A 5,680-nucleotide genomic window follows, 5' to 3' on the forward strand; every position below is an offset into this window, starting at 1 on the left:
GAGCCCTGATCTGGGAAGATCTCACATGCCGCAGAAAAACTAAGCCCGTGCGCCACAACTACTAAGCCTGCTCTCTAGAGCCCAAGAGCCACAACTACTGAAGCCCACGTGCCTAGAGCCCGTGCTCCACACAAGAAAAGCCACCATAATGATAAGCCTGAGCAACACAACGAAGAGTAGCCCCTGCTCGCTGCAACTAGAGAAAGCCCACAGGCAGCAACAAAGACCCAATGCAGCCAAAATTAAATAACTGAATTAATTAAAAAGAAAAAGATTAAAATTTGTTCTACCAGGACACCTGCACCTAACCTGGTTTACTTCCATTATTATGGAACACATCAACTCTACCTGGGTACGTGTGTTAATTCAGGTCAACAACAATGTCGGGTAAGACTTTCACCTCTTAACTGGACACCTGCAAAAAACCGATGGTTACGACTGTGGTGGCAAGTTCAAAACACTTACAAGATATGATCAACCTACAACATTCACAGGGTTAAATATCACTAGCCTCTAAAACGTAAAAAACATAAACTCATGGTTACTACAATTATTAAGAAATTTTAGCATTTCTTACCTGAATACCTGCAACAAAATCTAGCTAACAAGAAGTGTTAGGAATGCCATCAACACTTACCTACGTACATGAAAAACAGATGGTCTGATCTTCATGTACGTAGGTATATGAAAACTGAAAGCTAATGTTTTAAGAACTGGAAAGGAATCTGTCCTAACCTGAATACCTGCAAACAAGTCATTGTAACAAGTGTCAGGCTCACACTCATCACTTACCTACGTATGCGCAGGTCAGATAACCTGTGCTGTGGGTGAGGCCGAGATCGTCACACAGCTGCCCCCCAACACTGTCGCCCATTGACACCAACGCTAGGTTCAGAGTGAGGTCTGGACAGGAACCTGGAAAAGACATGAGATATGGCCTTCCTACCAGGACACCTTGATTACGTTATCATTATAAGACGCATCAACTCTATCTGGATACTTGCAGGACTCCCAGGTCAACACCAAGGTTGGAAAGCCATACTTTCTTGACTGGACATCTGAGAAACCCTATGGGAAGTAGTGTGGTGGGAAATCCATAATAAATATTTGCATATGTGCAATCCCTCGACACTTAAGAGTGTTAAATTTTCTCTAAACTATAAAAAGGGAAAACTATTGCTTTCCAGATTGGCAAGGACACTATTATTTCTTACCCTGATCCCTGAAAAAAACCCCATGGTAACAGGAAGTGTTAGGACACATCCTTACTTACTCAAATATCCGGTGTTCCGAAGGCCTGTGCTGTGCTTTATGCTCACATCATCACTTACCTGGACACCAGCAAGGTCCCATCTGCAAATGCATCTCTCACTACTGTGTTAAATACATATTATCTCTAAAGAAGACTACTAAAAATCTCATCCCAACCAGTATTATTAGGGACACATTAAATTCCTAACAGATCACATGTCAAAAACAAAGTCAATATAAGACACTGAAATCAGAAATTATGTAGATATCTCAATATAAGAACGTCTTGAATCACTGAATATCACGTGATCTCATACAGGCTTAACAAGCAAAGATCTTAACATGATACCTGCAAAAAAAAAAAGACATTAACACAACTGATACGAACAGCATCCTCACTTACCTAGACATTGAAGTTCACACGGTCTGCGCTGTGGTAAGACGCACTTTAACACGTACCTGTTTAAGTGTTACGCTAGGAACCATTAGGTTCACCCTGTTCTCCTAACAGGAACCTGATGAAATACATGCAACAAATGTGTGCAACACACAACTTCTTCTACCAGGATGCCTGCACCTAACCTTGTTCACGTCCATTATTAAAGAACACATCAACTCTACCTGGCTCCTTGCATCCATTCAAGGTCAACACTGTTGTCAGGAGAGACCAGTGGCACCTACCTGGGTACCTGCAAACATCTTATGGATACGACAGCGGAGAGACGTCACAACAACTACCTGGAGGTGAACGACTCCTCAATACTTACAGGATTAAACAAATTCTAACTAAAATACGAAAAGTGTAAACTCGTGTTTACTAGAATTAGTAAGGACTCTTAGAAGTTCTCACCTGAACGCGTGCAACAAAATCACGCTAACGAGAAGCGTTAGGAACGCCATCATCACTTACCTACGTACGTGAAGGACACATGGTCTGGGATGTGCTTTAGGCCCACATCATCACTTACCTAGATGCCACCAACGTCCCCTGTCATCTACCACTGGTAGCTCACCATCACGTCCTGACAGGAGTCTGAAAACACATTGAGGGAATGTGTCTGATTTCCATATCATTCTAGGGTACACCTTCAGATACCCTTGGTCAGTTGCATACTTCTGAGACTCATCAACATTACCTGGGCACTTGCAGAAGTCTGGGACTAAACCCTAGTAAGAGATACCTTCTTCTCTTGAAGAGGTATTTCAAATTCCATGCTCACTACTCTGGTGATGAACAATAGGATAAATTACCTGGATAGCTGCAGAGCCTCTTAGCAGTAGGAGGCTATAAAATGGTATTTTGGAACATGAATATAGTAAAACATCGTGTCTCCTTGTGTTGTTAGGGACAAATTAATACCTTTACGGCGCACGAGCCGAACATAAAGCTAATATAGTATCTGTAAGTTAAAATATCAAGAGTCTTCAAGATACCATTCATTGCACACATACCTGAAAATAAGAAGGTCTAAATGAATTCATGTGACATCTCGTACCTTCATACTAGCAAACACCGTAACAGGATATCTGCAGGGAGAAAAACTACGGGAACACTGTGTTCGGGCTTTGGGACACCATCCTCTCTTATGCAGACATCTGAAGACACTTGGTCTATACTCTGCTGTAAGGTCCTCAGCTCCACTTAACTGGCTACTCGCAGGGTCCCATTAACGACCGTCACTAGGTTCAGTGCAATGTCACCACTAATATAACATGAAGAAACACATGTGACAAGGGAGTTTACGGCAAAAAAAACCGTTTCACCTAAAGACAAAACTAAAAAAGCCTGCCTGTAATTAATTCTGATTATTGGCATCATTAGGGGAATCATCAACACTATGTGGGTCCTGCAGGCACTTCAAGGTTAACACCACGGTTGGGCACACGATCATCTCTTGTCTGAGTACCTGTGAAAATTTCATGCTCAACGGGCTGGGGGGGAACAGCAGGGTAACTTACCCGGATTCCTGCACATCCCTCCACCACTGCTAAGGTGAAACATACATTCTACCTGAACTCTAAACCGATTAGTAGCATTGGTTGGGACAATATCATTTCTTAACTGACCTCTTTAGGCAAAAAACATAGTAACAGAAAAGTTACCAAACCATCCACACTTAACCTACCTACCTGTCAGATGGGCAGATTATTTGTAGGGTCCTCAATAAACATAGGTCTACATCGTTACTGACCAGATGAAAGCAAAGTCCCGTCATTGAGCATTACGAGGTTTATCGTGGTCTCTTGACAGAAACCTGAAAAACAAATTGTGACAAATGTGTCTACAGCATATCTTTTCTCCCAGGACACTTCAAATAACCTTCTCCACTTCCATCACTGCAGGACCCATCAACTCTACCTGAAATCTTGTACTACTGCAAGATCTATGCCATTGTGAGACGCCATCGTGTTTTGACTTCTTACCTGCAAAAATACTAGGGGAACACCTGTGTGACCTACAACTCCAGTTTTATTACGTGAATACCCATGGATTGCGCAACACTCACATGCTTAAACACATATTTCCTCTTTAAGATGAAAAAGTAAGACGTTTGCTAGCATTGGTAAAAGAAAAACACTATTGTCATTTCTACCTGAATATCTGAAAAGAAAACACATGGTAAAACGAGTTCAAGCAATCAACATCGATCAACTAGATACACGAAGACCGGCGGGTCTCACGTAGCGAAGGTGCACCTCGTGACATAGCTGGACACCAGAAATGTCCCCCCTGAATGACCACTGTCAGGTTCATTGAGGTCACTCGACAGGAACCTGAAAACTACATTATGATGTACGTGTGAAAGGATGCAATTATTCTTCCAGGACACCTGCAGGAACCTCGGTCACTGCATCGTTATGAGGCCATCAACCGGAACTGAATACTTGCGGTATTCCAAGGTCTAGACCGTTGCCAGGTAAGACAGTGTTTCTTTATGGGACACCTGCAACGTTTCCACGGTTACTGCTGCGCTTGAGGACATAATGTTAATTACCTGGATGTGGCAATGCATCAACACTCACAGGGTTCAACAAAAATGTTCTCTAAGTTATGAAAGGTGAAAACGACTTGTTTTCAGAATCAGTAAGGACTCTATAGTTTTCTGCCTGAATACCAGCTAAGAAACTGTGGTAACTAAAACCCTGAGAGACGCCATCATCCTTTAGCGGGCTATCTGGAGATCAGAGGGCCTGTGCCGTGAGTTAGGCCCACATCGTCACTTGCCTGCACTCTAACAGTGTCCCCCGTGAACAGCAACGCTAGGTTCAAAGGGATGCCTTGACAGGAACCTGAAAAAGACATTCGGAAAGCTCTGTTAAAGGACACAACTTTTTCTCCCAGGGTATCTGCAAATATCCTTATGGAGTACACCAACCAAGCCTGGATGTTTTCATTAATGAAAGATCAGTACTGATGTCAAATAAAATCATCATTACTTCACTGGATAACTGCAAAAAACCTGTGGGTACCACTGGGGTTGGGGACACCATGATAAATACCTAGGTATGTGTCATCCTTCAACACGCACAGGGTGAAGCACAGACTTCTTCTGATACAAAAAGCGAAAACGTGTTTTCTAGAATCGGTAAAGCTCTATCATTTCTTACCTGAATACCTGCATGAAAAAAAGAAACCACGTTAATCTGAGTGTGAGAGCACAACATCACTCACCAAGACACGTGAAGGCCAGAAGGCCTGTGCTGTGGTTTAGGCCCAGGCCATCACTTACCTCGATACCAGCAATGTCACATGTTAACTGCCACTGAGAAGCCCACCTAGGGATCTTGACATGTATCTGGAAACACATCACGCAAAATGTGCTCAGTACACACCTCATTCTACCTGTGCACCTGCAAATTCCACTGATCATTTCTATCATTTACGGATGCACAAACATTCTCTGCGTAACTGCAGAAACCTGAGGTCAAACCGTAACAAGAGAACCTTCCTCTTTTGAAGGGATACCTGCAAAAATCCCATGGTCAGTATTACGGGTATGGAAAATACAATAAATTACCTGGAAACCATCACAATAGTGTAACAAAAATGATCTCTGAAGAAGAAGAATTTCTCATGCTGACTAATACTATTAGGGACAAACTCATTTCTGAAATACTACATGCCCAAACAAGGTTAATTTAAGAATCTTTCAAATATCACTCATTACCTACCTACCTGAAAAAAAGAAGGTTATCCAGTGAATTAACGTCACGTCGTCTGCTACCTGTACACGAGCCAAAGGACTTAACGGGAACCCTATAAAAAAAGCATAGTGCACCGTGTTAGAGACACCATTCTCATTCGCCTAGACATCCGAAAACCTAATAACCTGCATTGGGGTGAGACTCACTTTATCACATACCTGGTTACTAGCAGGGTCCCACTGACAACTGTGATTTCGTTCATTATGACGTCACAATGAACGCT

At 42.5% G+C, this 5,680-nt stretch overlaps 1 long non-coding RNA gene across 1 annotated transcript; it reads right to left on the bottom strand.

Annotated features, from left to right (window-relative positions):
* Nucleotides 1-346: 346 nt before the first annotated feature.
* On the bottom strand, nucleotides 347-5,680 carry LOC149748838 (uncharacterized). Its single transcript, XR_016393455.1, has 4 exons — nucleotides 5,616-5,680; nucleotides 5,429-5,509; nucleotides 793-5,048; nucleotides 347-415 (listed from the first exon to the last, which is right to left on the bottom strand). It is a non-coding gene; the product is annotated as an uncharacterized LOC149748838 (long non-coding RNA).

This window comes from Delphinapterus leucas, chromosome 6, assembly GCF_059928025.1.
Source record: "Delphinapterus leucas isolate spDelLeu-1000000601 "Yukka" chromosome 6, BTC_Dleu_Yukka2, whole genome shotgun sequence".
Classification (NCBI taxonomy): Eukaryota; Metazoa; Chordata; class Mammalia; order Artiodactyla; family Monodontidae; genus Delphinapterus; species Delphinapterus leucas.